Genomic DNA, 15,153 nt, shown 5'->3' with positions numbered 1-15,153 from the left:
AGCCTCCAAAGGTGCGCGGAGCGCGCGGGACGAGGATCCAGCTGGTGCGAGTGACGGAGAAGCGGTGCGGCCGTCTTGCCGCACAGACGGGTGCTGAGACGATGCCTGCTGCTCTCCCCTCGCCGGGCCGATGGTGGCGTTGACGGCGGGCGACGGGGAACGACGAGGACGCCCACCGACGGGGGCCGTCTGGGCGACGCGAGAAGCGATGGCGGCCCGGCGCTCGGCGCGGGCCCGACGAGCGTCAGACATGGTTGCGATGGTCGGAGGAGAGAGGAGTGGTGGAAGAAAAATTCTGGCGCACCCCTACCTGGCGCGCCAAATGTCGGATTTCGGGTTCCGGCAGACCCTTAAGGTTCGAATACTGGGGTGCGCGCGGAGATTACGCCTTCAACCTCTCCGTCTCACAAGGAACTAATCTACTAAAAGAACTGCGCAAGAGACACAAGATTTATACTGGTTCGGGCCACCGATGTGGTGTAATACCCTACTCCAGTGTGTGGTTTGTGGATTGCCTCCTGGGGCTAGTGATGATGAACAATACAAGGGAGAACAGCCTCACGAGGGTCTGTTCTTGGCTGGGGCGATGAACTGCTTGGAGGTTCAGTCACCTTTCTCTTTCTCACCCTCTCTCTCTCTTCGATCGGTCGGTCCAACCCCTTGCTATGTGGGTGGCTAGTCCTATTTATAGAGGCCCTGGTCCTCTTCCCAAATATTGAGCGGGAAGGGATCCAACAATGGCGGGCTAATTTGAAGGGGGACAGCTAGTACATCTATCCTGACAAAAGCAGTCTTCGCCTGCCAAAGGCTCTGGTGATGGCGCCGCGCTGGGCTCCATGGTGACCTCCGTCTCGTAGTCCTCCTGGCCTTGGTCTCGTTGCACCGAAGTGGCAACCTTTGCCTGATGCCTCGGTACTCCGCGGCTGCACTTGTCCCCTTTGCACCAAAGAGGAAAGATGGACGCTGCGCGCGCTGGCACCCGCCTGGTGCCCTGAGTCGTCACGGCTTACGTCATGGGCACCTCGCGAGGTACCCCGCCTTGATGTCTCCGCCTCCTCGCGAGCCAGCCTGATGAGGCTTCGCCTGAGGATGCGTCGTGTCGTCCGCCTCGCGAGGCTTGGCCCCTCGCGAGGGTCTTGAGTCTTGTGTTGATGAAGATGGGCCGCGCTGGGCCCCCACTTGAGCCACGCCGCAGGCCGCAGGCAGGCAAGTCTGGGGACCCCCGTTCCCAGAACGCCGACAGGCACAGAAGTTTAGTCCCACCTCGCTAGCCGAGGGGCACTCGCACCTGCTTATAAGCCCCGCCGTCGCTGCTGTCTCGAGCTCCTCTCTTAAGCAGGCCTTCTGGGCCTACCTCTTCTGCGATGCCCTGTTGGGCCTACTGGGCTAGCGGGCCTGCATCCTTGCCCAACTAGAATTTGGGTTTCTAGTCGTATGCAGGCCGCTGTGGCCCAGTAGGTGGGCTTTTTTTCTTCTTATTTTTTTTGCTTTATTTATTTTTGTTTTATTTATTTTAGAGTTGTTTTTTGCTGTATTTAGAGTTTGTTTGTGAATATTTTTCCTTTAGGTACAAAAATTTACAAACTTTCTATTAGTACCGGTAGTTTACAAATTTGAATAGTTTAAATTTTGAATTATTTGAAATTTGTGTGAATCACTAGTTTGTGAATAACTCAACTTTGAAAATAGATTTTTCAGTGATTCTTTTTTCTTATGTTTAATATTAGTGTGTTTTATCATTTTATTCAATTTGGTAATGCTTAGGTTATTTAAAAAATGAAATGCCTTTGTAACGGATGAGTTTTCGTCCAAAACCCTGATACTTCGAAAGAGATTGTCCATTTTGTACACGAAGTGCATCCAGTTTTCGCGGTAACCCTCTCTACTTTTTTGCACATGCTATGTGGGTGAAATTATGATACCATGCCAACTTTCAACCTTTTCTGAGTTCATTTGAAATGCTTTTCAATTTCAGGGTCATTTAGCTGAAAAAATCAGTAAATGCATGAAAGAATTTGCTTGCACATAAAATTTCTTCGTGTTTCAAATGCCAAAACACATAACTAGCTACCCTAACTGTTACAGAGATTCCCTCCTGGGTGTGAAACACAGAAGAAAGTGATGATAGTGAAGCCGATCACATCCCAGATCTTTGGGTGTGAAAATTTTTCTTCGCGTGTGTCCCGTTGCGCCGTAGCCATGGAAAATCTTCATCGTTTAACTGGATGCTCGGGTCAATATTCACTGTGAATGGAGCAATTTCATCAAACTTTTCATAATCTCCTGACATGTCTGTCCTGTCATCCACTCCCATGATGTTTCTCTTCCCAGAAAGAACTATGTGCCGCTTTGGCTCATCGTACGATGCATTCGCTTCCTTATCTTTTATTTTTCTCGGCTTGGTAGACATGTCCTTCACATAGAAAACCTGTGCCACATCATTGGCTAGGACGAATGGTTCGTCTGCATACGCAAGATTGTTGAGATCCACTGTTGTCATTCCGTACTACGGGTCTTCCGTTACCTCGCCTCGTGTCATATTGACCCATTTGCACCGAAACAAAGGGACCTTCAAACCACGTCGATAGTCAAGTTCCCATATGTCCTGTATATAACTATAATATGTTTCCTTTCCCGTCTTGGTTTCTGCATCAAAGCGGACACCACTGTTTTGGTTGGTGCTCTTCTTATCTTGGGTGATCATGTAAAATGTATTACCATTTATCTCATAACCTTTGAAAGTCATTATATTCGAAGATGGTAACTGGGACAACAAGTACAGGTCATCTTCAATAGAGGCGTCATGCATGGTACGTGTTTGCAACCAGCTGGCAAAACTCCTGGTTTGTTCACGTGTAATCCAGTCATCAGACCGCTCCGGGTGTTTGGAGCGTAGCAAATTCTTATGTTCATCCATATACGGAGCCACCAAGGCAGAATTCTGTAGAACTGTGTAGTGTGCTTCAGTGAGAGAATGTCCGTCCATACATATTATTTGTTCCCCTCCTAGCGTGCCTTTTCCATCCAGTCTGCCCTTATGCCGCGATTCAGGAACACCAATCGGCTTAAGGTCAGGAATAAAGTCAATACAAAACTCAATGACCTCCTCATTTTCATGGCCATTGGAGATGCTTCCTTCTGGCCTAGCACGGTTACGAACATATTTCTTTAAGACTCCCATGAACCTCTCAAAGGGGAACATATTGTGTAGAAATACAGGACCCAAAATGTTAATCTCTTCACATAGGTGAACTAGGACGTGCGTCATGATGTTGAAGAAGGATGGTGGGAACACCAACTTGAAACTGACAAGACATTGCACCAAATCATTCTCTAACCTTGGTAAGATTTCTGGATCGATTACCTTCTGAGAGATTGCATTGAGGAATGCACATAGCTTCACAATGGCTAATCGAACGTTTTCTGGTAGAAGCCCCCTCAATGCAACCGGAAGCAGTTGCGTCATAATCATGTGGCAGTCATGAGACTTTAGGTTCTGGAACTTTTTCTCTGCCATGTTTATTATTCCCTTTATATTAGACGAGAAGCCAGACGGTACCTTAATACTGAGCAGGCATTCAAAGAAGATTTCTTTCTCTTGTTTGGTAAGAGCGTAGCTTGCATGACCCTGATGTATGCCGTCTTTTCCATGCATACGTTGCTGGTCCTCCCGTGCCTCAGGTGTATCTTTTGTCTTCCCATACACGCCCAAGAAGCCAAGCAGGGTCACACAAAGATTCTTCATCACGTGCATCACGTCGATTGCGGAGCGGATCTCTAGGTCTTTCCAATAGGGCAGGTCCCAAAATATAGATTTTTTCTTCCACATGGGTGCGCGTCCGTCAGCATCATTCGTAACAGGTTGTCCACCAGGACCCTTTCCAAAGACCACCTTCAAATCCTTGACCATATCATGTACATCAGCACCAGTACGGTGGCGAGGCTTCGTCCGGTGATCTGCCTCACCTTTGAAATGCTTGCCTTTCTTTCTTACGGGATGCCTGCTCGGAAGAAATCATCGATGTCCCAGGTACACATTCTTCTTACAATTAGCGAAATATATACTGTCGGTATCGTCCAAACAGTGCGTGCATGCGCGGTATCCCTTGTTTGTCTGTCCTGAAAGGTTACTGAGAGCAGGCCAATCATTGATGGTCACGAACAGCAACGCCTTTAGGTCAAATTCTTCCCCCATGTGCTCATCCCACGCACGTACACCTGTTCCATTCCACAGTTGTAAGAGTTCTTCAACTAATGGCCTTAGGTACACATCAATGTCGTTGCCGGGTTGCTTAGGGCCTTGGATGAGCACTGGCATCATAATGAACTTCCGCTTCATGCACAACCAAGGAGGAAGGTTATACAAACATAGAGTCACAGGCCAGGTGCTATGGTTGCTGCTCTGCTCCCCAAAAGGATTAATGCCATCTGCGCTTAGACCAAACCATATGTTCCTTGCGTCATCTGCAAACTCCTTCCCGTACTTTCTTTCGATTTTTCTCCACTGCGACCCGTCAGCGGGTACTCTCAACTTTCCGTCTTTCTTACGGTCTTCTCTGTGCCATCGCATCACCTTGGCATGCTCTTTGTTTTGGAACAAACGTTTCAACCGTGGTATTATAGGAGCATACCACATCACCTTGGCAGGAATCTTCTTCCTGGGGCGCTCGCCCTCGACATCACCAGGGTCATCGCGGCTGATCTTATAGCGCAATGCACCGCATACTGGGCAAGCATTCAAATCCTCGTACTCACCGCGGTAGAGGATGCAATCATTAGGGCATGCATGTATCTTCTGCACCTCTAACCCTAGAGGGCAGACAACCTTCTTTGCTTCGTACGTACTCTCGGGCAATTCGTTGTCCTTCAGAAGCATATTCTTTATCATTACCAGCAGCTTTCCAAATCCCTTGTCAGATACACCATTCTCTGCCTTCCATTGTAGCAATTCTAGTGTGGTGCCCAACTTTTTCTTGTCACCTACGCAATTCGGGTACAACAATTTTTTGTGATCCTCTAACATGCGCTGCCACTTCTTCTTATCCAAATCACTTGCGCAGTTTCTCTTTGCATCGGCAATGGCCCGACCTAGATCATCAACGGGCTCATCCGATGCCTCTTCTTTAGCTTCTTCCCGCATTGCCGGCTCAGCTTCTTCCCGCATTACCGGCTCAGCTTCTTCCCTCATTGTTGTATCATCGTATTCAGGGAACCCATGGCCAGGATAGCTGTCGTCGTCCTCTTCTTCTTCATTGTCTTCCATCATAACCCCTCTTTCTCCATGCTTGGTCCAAACATTATAGTGGGGCATGAAACCGGACTCAAACAGGTGGACATGAATGGTTCTTGACGTAGAGTAATTGTGACCATTCTTACAGCCAGCACATGGACAAGGCATAAAACCATCCGCCCGCTTGTTTGCCTCAGCCGCAAGCAGAAAAGTACACACGCCATTAATGAACTCGGGAGAGCATCGGTCATCGTACATCCATTGCCGGCTCATCTTCAATACACAGCACCGAAAACACCAAATTAATACAATACATAAAGTTCATACATAAAGATCATACAACACTTAAATGCAACAAACAAATAACTCTCTAGCTAAAGAATTTAAATGCAACAACAAATGCGATCAAGATCGCAACTAAGGTAACAATTGATCCAATAGCATAATGATACCAAGCCTCACTATGAATGGCATATTTTCTAATCTTTCTAATCTTCAAGCGCATTTTCTCCATCTTAATCTTGTGATCATCGACGACATCGGCAACATGCAACTCCAATTCCATCTTCTCCCCCTCAATTCTTTTCAATTTTTCCTTCAAATCCTCGTTTTCTCTTTCAACTAAATTTAACCTCTCGACAATAGGGTCGGTTGGAATTTCCGGTTCAAATACCTCCTACATACAAATATCTATGTCAACTTGATGGGCATAATTTTTCATAAACATGAAATGCAATGAATAGTTCTAAAAGAGAATATACCACATCCGAATCATAACCCGGACGAGGGCCGACGGGGACGGATATGAAAACCATGGCACTATGTATAACAAACAACATATGGGTAAGATAATTATACGAGTAACTATATATCCAAATCACACAAACATCAATTTTTTATATAAAACTTCATGAACAAGAGGCTTACCACAAGGTGGTGCCGGCGACGGGACGTTGGGAGCGATCGACGGTGGTTACGACGGAGATTTAGAAGGTACTGAGTAAACCACACCTACATATGCAAAACTAAGTGTTATTTTTGACCTCAAATTGCATATAAATCAAATACTAGCACATATATATAATTCCTCCCAAATTACTAAACTCAAAAATCAATCACTATATAAAGCATTGCACGAGCTAATCTAGCAATGAGAGATGAAAGGACAAAGTTGCTAACCTTTGTGATCATTTGAATGGATGGGGGCCTTCAAATCTTGACAAATTTTGGGCAAAATGTGTGATGAGCTTGAGAGGAAGAGGGAAAAGAACAGAGAGGAGAGGGGAAAGGGGAAGAACAGAGCGAGCTCGGGTGGACGAAGGGTCTATGTAGGACGACCTTTAGTACCGGTTCGTGATACGACCCGGTACTAAAGGTGCTGGAGGGGCCCCGGACTGACAACATCCTGCCACCACTCACTTTAGTACCGGTTCGTGGCACGAACTGGTGCTAAAGGTTCGCCACAAACCGGTACTAATGAGAGCGGCCGGCTAGCCGTTGGAACCGGCACTAATGAACACATTAGTGCCGGCTCAAATTCAAACCGGCACTAATGTGCTTCACGTTTGACCCTTTTTCTACTAGCGAAGAGTCAGGTAAGATCCTGGGAAAAGACCTGTGGGTTAGGGCCCACTCATGAGAAACACCATAGAACAATTTAAAAGAGAGAATGCACCGGTTGAATTAAATGGCTAGAATGAGATAACAACCTCGAAATAGGCTGGACGGATCTTGAATGACAAGACGAGCCTTCCGAGATATCTTCAGCACTCCAAAACAAATGAATAGTGAGAAGTGAATGATAAAGAGGTGCAACGGCATGAGAAGGCATTTGAAAGAGTAAAAAAGGGTATGATCAACAAAGCTTACATTGCATCCATCGAAGAAGAAAGAGAACGAAGAATGATCAACTTCAAGCTCCGTTAGGATCTTCATGAGAATCACCGGATAAGAACATTGACGGAAAAGAATGGAGAGACTTCACATCCATAACATGATAGTTGATTAAGAAATCCGAATCCTTGAAGGAAAAATGGTGGGAGGGCGGGTAAACAAAGGCAGCTTGGGACGGATGAAATGAGCACCGATGAGAAGAACTGAGAATTGATCTCGTGAATGAAGGAATGATCGGATCCAATTGAAGAGAGACACACCAGTTGAAAAAGAATTGACATGACAATCTCGATTATCATGAAGGATTAGCATTCACATAGAAATGTGAGAACACCACTTAGGAAAGGTATGGAATCCACATTTGACTTCGAAGCAACTCGAATACCACAACTCAAAACAAAACAAAGGATTGGCTTGCAGAATAAGCCGGAACAAACATATGATAGAGATTTCGTCCGAAGTTTTCATGGTGGGGCCTACACGGGCTCGATCGTACAGCACCATCATGTACAAGGCAGTGCACATGACATACGAAGCGTCCCTGAGTCAGCATAGCCAAGGACTCTTTAAGACACAACGAGACCACTGTAAAACCAACCGTGAATAGGCGGACCACTAGACGTCGAACCCCAATTTCATATCATACATCTGTCGGAAAGATATCCTACGAGCTACTTGAATTCCCACTTATAAACTCCCGAAATTCTCCCAGTTATGCAATCGGGTGTTGGGGATACAGGGGAAGCATAATATCTCACCCAAAACTAGCAAATCCTACATCCAGCTATATCCATCCTTCAACACATAACCAAGAAACCTTCGGAAATCGTTTACCTCAACCTTCGAAAAGCATCTGTTATACGAGTTATGGCAATACTCCCGAACTCCCGCCCCAGTACTGGGTGGCGTCGAGGTTATCTCACCAACAACTGCATAAAAGAGATTTTCGATGTCGGCGAAATTCAGGTATTCTAGAACTGCAACGATAAAATTGTGACAACAACACCTCGGAGCTCAACTCCCCGGGACACTGCCACAACCCCTAAATGTCAGGAGGCACCAAGAACAATGTTCTCGTCACAAAACCATCGGAACGATTCCAAGATACCCGCGTGATCCTAAAAAAAAATTTAGTGAAATTTTGAGAAGAGACGAGTCAAAACTCTACGTCAGGATGCCTCACCAGAGCGACAAAGGGACTAAGGAGTAAAAAGAATTCCTACTCTTCGATATATATATAATCCTAAATGACTCAAAACATTTTGTTCTAGACTCAACAACGCCAGTGATTCGATCAAGCAGGGGGCTCCTAAGTTGGGGAAGGCTCTGATACCAACTTGTCACGCCCTCGATGCGACTATATCTCCCACGTGTCGAAGCACGACATAGAGGCATAACCGCATTGAAAGCAATGTCGCGAGTGAGGTAATCTTCGCAAACAACCCATGTAATACATAAAGGGTAAGAGATACATAGTTGGCTTACAACCGCCACTTCACACAATACATGAATAAAGCATTACATCAACCAGATACAATCAAGGTCCGACTATGGAACTAAAATAAAAGAAGACTACCCCAAATGCTACACAGATCCCAGATCGTCCCAACTGGGCTTCACTACTGATCAACTGAAAAACGGAACAACAAAGCGAACACAATCTTCATCGAGCTCCTCCTTGAGCTTGGTTGCATCACCTGCACAGTTCAACGGCACCTGCGAACTGGTTTTGGAAGTATATGTGAGTCACGGGGACTCAGCAATCTCACACCCTCGCGATCAAGACTATTTAAGCTTATAGGTAGGGTAAAAGGTATGAGGGGGAGCTGCAGCAAGCGACTAGCATATATGGTGGCTAACATACGCAAATGAGAGCGAGAAGAGAAGGCAAAGCACGGTCGAGAAACTATGATCAAGAAGTGATCCTAGAACAACCCTACGTCATGCATAACTCCAACACCATGTTCACTTCCCGGACTCCGCCGGAAAGAGACCACCACGGTTACACACGCGATTGATGCATTTTAATTAAGTTAAGTTTTCAGGTTTTCTACAACCGGACATTAACAAATTCCCATCTGCCCATAACCGCGGGCACGACTTTTGAAAGTTCAAAACCCTGCAGGGGTGTCCCAACTTAGCCCATCATAAACTCTCACGGTCAACAAAGGATATTCCTTCTCCCAAGACAATCCGATCAGACTCGGCATCCCGGTTACAAGACATCCTCGACAATGGTAAAACAAGTCTAGCAAGACCGCCCGATGCGCCGACATCCCGATAGGAGCTGCACATATCTCGTTCACAGGGAAACACCGGATAAGCAATCCTTACAACTAAAACCAGCCCTCGAGTTTCCCCGAGGTGGCGCTGCAAGGGGCTCTAGTTTGGACCAACACTTAGACAATCACTGGCCGGGGGGGGGGGGTTAAAATAAGATGACCCTGGGGATGCGCAACTCCCAAGGGAAAAAGGCTAGGTGGCGAATGGTAAAACCAAGGTTGGGCCTTGCTGGAGGAGTTTTATTCAAAGCGAACTGTCAAGGGGTTCCCATTATAACCCAACCGTGTAAGGAACGCAAAATCCGGGAACATAACACCGATATGACGGAAACTAGGGCGGCAAGAGTGGAACAAAACACTAGGCATAAGGCCGAGCCTTCCACCCTTTACCAAGTATATAGATGCATTAATATAAATAAGAGATATTGTGATATCCCAACAAAATATCCATGTTCCATCAAGGAACAAACTCCAATCTTCACCTGCAACTAACAACGCTATAAGAGGGGCTGAGCAAAGCGGTAACATAGCCAAACAATGTTTTGCTAGGACAAGGTGGGTTAGAGGTTTGACATGGCAATATGGGAGGCATGACAAAGCAAGTGGTAGGTATCGCAACATAGGCATAGCAAAAGAGCGAGCAACTAGCAAGCAAAGATAGAAGTGATTTCGAGGGTATGGTCATCTTGCCTGAAATTCCGCAAGGAAGAAGAACGAGTCCATGAAGAAGACAAGCGGACATAGTCGAACGGATCCTCACAAACGCGACGTTACCGGATTACCGAGAAGAAGTACACTGGAAAGAAAGCAAACAACATAGTAAACAAACATCACATAATCATGGCATGATGCACAATAAAGTATGATGCATGTACGGTTTAATGAAGCATGGCATGGCAAAGTGCACAAGCAATCCTACAAATTAAGTGGAGCTCAATATGCAATGAGTTGCATATTGACGAAACACCACGACAAGTTATTTAGTTCGATCTTGTTTATGTACCCAACAATATTAAATGTTGTTAAACATGGCAAGAGGGTGAAGCAAATGAAAACTACCTATCTAGGCAAGTTTAAATGAGGCCGGAAACAACGAACAACAATTCCGGTAAATCCCCATATGCATATTTTGGTTATGGTAATGTTCTGCCCTAAACCATATTTTATAGTTGTTAAACATGCAAAGAGATGCCACCATGTTAAACTTGGCAAAATTCCACCCCATTTACATATAAAGTTTGTTACAAACCGAGTTATGGTTAAAAAGTTATGAATTAAAGCATTTTAGCATGGCATAGGAGCAAATTTAACCAAACAACATTTTAAATATTTCAAACATGCATGAAAGTTGAATATTATTAAACTAGACAAAATTCTAAGCAAGTCTCATATTAAGTTTGTTTTAATCCGATGCATGGTTGGTGAGATATGATATGCATGAAGTTTAGGGACCTTTCTGTAAAATCTGCAGTCTCAGGTTTAATAGAAAAAACGATCTGCGGAAAAAATATGTCCCGGGCCGAATCTGGCCGGCCCAAAAGTGCACAGGGACATGGGCTGGGCGCTGCTCACATGGGCCCAGGCCCGTTCGGTGGAAGAGGCCTGGCAAGGGGCTCCTGGGCCTTGGCTAGATCTGGCCCACGGCGGGGCCTATGAGCGGAGCGAGCAGCTCCTCGTCGTCCTCGTGCCTCCGCACGAGCAGGGAGGAGGACGGCAAGAGCGGTGGCGGACGACGGCGGCTCGCCGACGGGGAGGCACGGAGGAGGGCCTGGAACGGGCGAAGAAGGCCAGGATCCGCTAGATCCGGCGAGTGGGGTCGCTGGAGCTTCCAGGGCGACGACGGGACAAAGCTGCAGGAGAGAGAGAGGAAGCTCATGAGGGAGAGGGAGCAGAGAGGAATCAAGGGCGGAACGGTGGCGCTGATGACCTGGGGCGGCAGCAGATGGCAGGGAAGAAGGACGAGGAGAGCGCGGGGTCGCCTGATCCGAGGTGGTCGCCGGCAGCGACTCCGGCGAGCCGGCGGGAAGGATCAGATCGCGTGGTCGGGGTCGAGGGTTTGGTCTAGATTTAGACTAGGGAGTATATATATATATATATATATATAAAGAAAGAAAGAGGGAGACATTTAGGGGCTAATCCGTTCTCTAAATAAATCGAGCAGTCGAGAAAAATAGACTAGGAAGTCCAATTAACAAAACGGAGACGTTTTGTAGATGTTTGGGGATGATCCGGACACAACGGTGACGACTGCCCGGATCGGGTCCGGGACAGCTTTCGGACACGCGCGCGAGGAGGTCCGTGGACTGACGAGAGAGCCTAGGTTAGGCCTGGCGGTAGGTAGTGGACTATGCACAAGGTCTCAGGCTGAGAGAAGAGAAGAGAGGCGCGGCGACTGTTTCCGGAGACCGAAAACGTCCGACGTTTGACCGACTATATTGTCGCTATAGTTAATCGTTGGGGCGTCAAACGAACTCCGAATGCGATGAAACTTGACAGGCGGTCTATCTACACTATAATATGACCACACGCCAACTTTCAACCCAATCCGAGAACATTTTGCAGCCACTTATAAAATACTATTTCGGACATGCCGCGGGCGCGTGCAAGGGTGTCTGGACTCAGAATGGATAACGGAAGGAATGGGGAGAACCCAGATGGATGCAAGTTTCAAAAACATGATGATGCAATGCACATGATGACATGATGAAATGCAACATGCAAGCAAATGACATGGCAACGACAGTGAATAACTGGACGACACCTGGCACATCGGTCTCGGGGCGTCACACTGGGTCACACCTCTAGGGCTTGTGCCCCCCTCGTGGGTCTTCTATCATCTTCTTAAAGCTTCGTGGTTGTCTTCTGGTCCAAGAAAAATCCTTAAAAGGATTCGTTTCATTTGGTATTGATTTTCTGTAAAAGACAAAAACAAGAAAAAACAACAACTGCACTGGGCACTAGGTTAATAGGTTAGTCCCAAAAATGATATAAAATAGCATATGAATGCATATAAAACATCCAAGATAGATAATATAATAGCATGGAACAAAAAAAATTATAGATACGTTGGAGACGTATTAAGCATCCCCAAGCTTAATTCCTGCTCGTCCTTGAGTATGTAAATGATAAAAACAGAATTTTTGATGTGGAATGGTACCTAACATATTTATAATGTAATTCTTCTTATCGTGGCATGCATATTCAAATTTTTGCTTTTGCCACTCATATCCATAAGATTCAAAATAAAAGTTTAATATTGACATAAAAACATTAATACTTCAAGCATACTAATAAAGCAACCATTGTCTTCTCAAAATATCATGGCTAAAGAAACTTATCCCTACAAAATCATATAATCTTGTCATGCTCTATCTTCACGACACAAAGTATTTATCATGCACAACCCCGATGACAAGCCAATCAATTGTTTCATACTTTTAATGTTCTCAAGCGTGAGCCATGGATATAGCACTATATGTGGAATAGAGTATGGTGCAGGTTGTGAGGAGAAGACAAAAAGGAAGAAAGTCTCACATCAACTAGGAAAATTAATGGGCTATGGAGATGCCCATCAATTGATATTGATGCAAGTGATTATGGATTGCCATGCAACAGATGCACTAGAGCTATAAGTGTATGAAAGCTCAAAAGAAAACTAAGTGGGTGTGCATCCAACTTGCTTGCTCACAAAGACCTAGGGAAATTTGAGGAAGCCCAACATTGGAATATACAAGCCAAGTTCTATAATGAAAAATTCCCACTAGTATATGAATACAAAATAGGAGACTCTCTATCATGAAGAACACGGTGATATTTTGAAGCACAAGTGTGGTAAAAGGATAGTAACATTGTCCCTTCTCTGTTTTCTCTAAATTTTTTTCTTTTTCTTCTTTTTTTTTCTTTTTTTCTTTTGGGCTCTTTGGCCTCTTATTTATATTTTACATATTATTATTATTTTTTGTCCAAAGTCTCATCCCGGCTTGTGGGCGAATCATAGCCTCCATCATTCTTTCCTCACTTGGGACAATGCTCTAATAATGACGATCATCACACTTTTATTTACTTACAACTCAAGAATTACAACTCGATACTAGAAAAAAGATATGACTCTATATGAATGCCTCCGGCGGTGTACTGGGATGTGCAATGATCTAGCGTGACATGTATAAAAAATATGAATGGTGGTCAAGCCATAAATACTATACCAACTATATGATCACGCAAAGCAATATGACAATGATGGTATGTGTCATAATAAACGGAATGGTGGAAGTTGCATGGCAATATATCTCTGAATGGCTATGGAAATGGTATAATAGGTAGGTATGGTGGCTGTTTTGAGGAAGGGTATATGGTGGGTTTAATGCGCCGGTGAAAGTTTCGATGTACTAGAGAGGTTAGCAATGGTGGAAGGGTGAGAGTGTGTATAATCCATGGACTCAACATTAGTCATAAAGAACTCACATGCTTATTGCAAAAGTTTATTAGCCATCGAAGCAAAGTACTAATACGCATTCTCCTAGGTGATAGATTGGTAGGAAAATACCACCGCTCTTCCCCGACCGCCACTCATAAGGAAGACAATCAAAAATAAATCATGCTCTAACTTCATCGCATAACGATAGACCATACGTGCATGCTTCGGGAATCACAAACCTTAAAACAAGTATTTCTACTAATCCATAATTACTCTCTAGCATGACTCTAATATCACCATCTTTATATCTCAAAACAAATGCAAGGAATCAAACTTATCATATATTCAATGCTCTTTATGAATTTTTTATTATATCCCTCTTGGATACCCACCATATTAGGACCAAATTCATGACCTAAGCAAACTTCCATACTATTTTTAAGACTCTCAAAATAATATAAGTGAAGCATGAGATTTCATCAATTTCTACAAAATAAAACCACCGCCGTGCTCTAAAAGATATAAGTGAAGTACTAGAGCAACTACCTAGCTCAAAAGATATAAGTGTAGCAGATTGAGTATTCTAATAAATTCACGATTAATGTGTGTCCATCTCAAAAGGTGTGTACATCAAGGATGATTGTGGCAAACTAAAAAGCAAAGACACATATAATACAAGACGCTTCAAGCAAAACACATATCATGTGGTGAATAAATATATAGCCTCAAGTCAATTTACCGATGGATTGAAGACAAAAGAGGGGATGCCATCCAGGGCATCTCCAAGCTTAGATGCTTGGTTATCCTTTAATATTACCTTGGGGTGCCTTGGGAATCCCCAAGCATAGGCTCTTGCCACTCCTTATTCTGTGGTCCATCAAAACTTTACCCAAAACTTGAAAACCTAACAACACAAAACTCAACAGAAAACTCATAAGCTCTGTTGGTATAATAAAGCAAATCACAACTTTAGGTACTGTTGTGAACTCATTTTAAATTTATATTGGTGCTATAGTTACTGTGTTACAACTTCTCCATGGTTCATACCCCCCGATACTACCCACAGATTCATCAAAATAATCAAAGAACACAATGAGAACAAAATCTATCAAAAACAGAACAGCCTGTAGTAATCTGGAAATTTCGTATACTTCTGTAACTCCAAAAATCCTGAAAAATTAGAAAAACTTAGGAAATTTGTATATCAATCATTTTTATAAAATTCAGATCAAAATCACGCTTCTATGATTTTCTAAAATTCCAGCAATGAGCGCAAACGTTTCTGTTTTTCATCAAGATTAAATCAACTATCACCATAGACCATCCCGAAG

This window comes from Triticum urartu, chromosome 3A (genome assembly GCF_056163025.1).
Source record: "Triticum urartu cultivar PI428250 chromosome 3A, HENAU_Tu73, whole genome shotgun sequence".
NCBI lineage: Eukaryota > Viridiplantae > Streptophyta > Magnoliopsida > Poales > Poaceae > Triticum > Triticum urartu.
Note: the sequence above shows the minus strand (reverse complement) of the source record.